We start from the raw sequence: 1,827 nt of genomic DNA on the forward strand, positions 1-1,827 counted from the left end.
TAAAGAGAACACACACACAGCCACACAGCCACACTGCTAGGCTAGCAAGGTGGCTCAGTGGGTAAAGGCATTTGTCACCAAAAAGGAGCACCCAAGGCTAATCCTCACACACACTGTGTATGGAGAGAAGCAACCCCCATAGGCTGTTCCCTTGTGGGATCTTGTGATGGTTTGTATATGCATGGCACAGTGAGTGGCACTATTTGGAGGTACGACCTTGTTGAAGTAGGTGTGGTCCTGTTGGAGTAGGTATGGCACTGTGGCATGGGCTTTAAGACCCTCATCCTAGCTGCCTGGAAGCTAGTCTTCCACTAGCAGCCTTCAGATGAAGATGAAGAATTCTCAGCTCCTCATGCACCATGACTTTCTGGACGTTGCTATGTTTTGCCTTGATGATAATGGACTGAACCTCTGAACCTGTAAGCCAGTCCCAATTAAATATTGTCCCTTATAAGACTTGCCTTAGTCATGGTACCTGTTCACAGCAACAAAACCCTAACTAAGACAGATCTGCCTTGCAGGAATGAATTTATTCTAAAAAGATATTTGTACCTCTCTTTTGCTATAAGACTACTAAAACAATGAACCCCCAGAGATACTAGAATTTCCCCAGCAATCTCTTCTTTCTAGAGGAAGAGACAACTACAGAGCCCTGGGAGCAAGGCAGAGGAGGATCTTGTAGCAGAGACAGAGTGATGGGCAGGACCCTTGGACAAACTGCTCACTTTCACACATCTCTTGCTTTCTACTTAAAACTTACCTTATGTCAGGACTCCAAAGACAGACTTTGGGTGTGGGGAGGTTACTAGCTCTCACTGTCCCTCCTCCAAATATGGCTACATTAGTAAATCATCTTGTTACTTTGTCTCTTTTGGTTGGCTTATGGCAGACCAGTGGCTGAGCCTGGACTGTTAGGGCACAGACTCTGACCTCACATTCTGATCTCCCTTCATAGGCATGCTGAGGCATATGTACACACAGAAAGAAAGAAAGAAAGAGAGAGAGAGAGAGAGAGAGAGAGAGAGAGAGAAAGAGAAATTTAAATTTTTTCCTCATATAGGTCATAAATGAAGTAAAAAATGAATTTTTAAAATACTTTAAACCAACTTAAATTGAAAATATTACTTACCATAACTTGCAAAATGAAATAAAACCAGTGTTTATGTGTGTAAATGTGCAAGTCTATTTTAAAGTACCTGAGTCACTTTACGGTCCAGTTACAGATGAACAGGAAACATGGGCCCCTTTTGGCTGCCACCTAAGTTTGCTGTCCCCACCCAAATGCTGCTAGTCTAGCTCTCTCTACCTCCAAAACTAGAAGTTTATAGTAGGAAAAAAATTACTCTAATATCCAAGTTCATCTAACAACCTTAAACATAACAAGGACACAGACCTTTAAGATGAACAGGATGTGTAATACAAAGGTAAGCTTACACAAGGGCAAATGTGAGGTAGGAGAGGTCATATGTGCCCTGGCAGAGGGCAAGCTCCTTGGTTCCCACCACCCACCTGGCAACTACCAATGATTTAGTTAATTGGGAACTCCATTCCTGGGGACCAGATGCCCTCTTCTCATCTCTATGGGTACTGCATGCATGTGGTGGACAAATGTAGGCAAAATATCCAGACATACAAACAAAAGCAAAGAATTTTAAAGATTTTAAAAAGAAAAAGAAAAGGTTGATAAAAAATAGTGTAAGATTTAAAATAAATAATCCAAGCCTTCATCTCTGGATCTGGAGAAAAAGGAGCATGCTAAACATAAAGTAAGAAAACAAAATAAGTCAAATAATTAAAATAGAAATCAATAAAATTAAAAGCAAAAAA

Source organism: Mastomys coucha, unplaced genomic scaffold (assembly GCF_008632895.1).
Source record: "Mastomys coucha isolate ucsf_1 unplaced genomic scaffold, UCSF_Mcou_1 pScaffold15, whole genome shotgun sequence".
Taxonomy (NCBI): domain Eukaryota; kingdom Metazoa; phylum Chordata; class Mammalia; order Rodentia; family Muridae; genus Mastomys; species Mastomys coucha.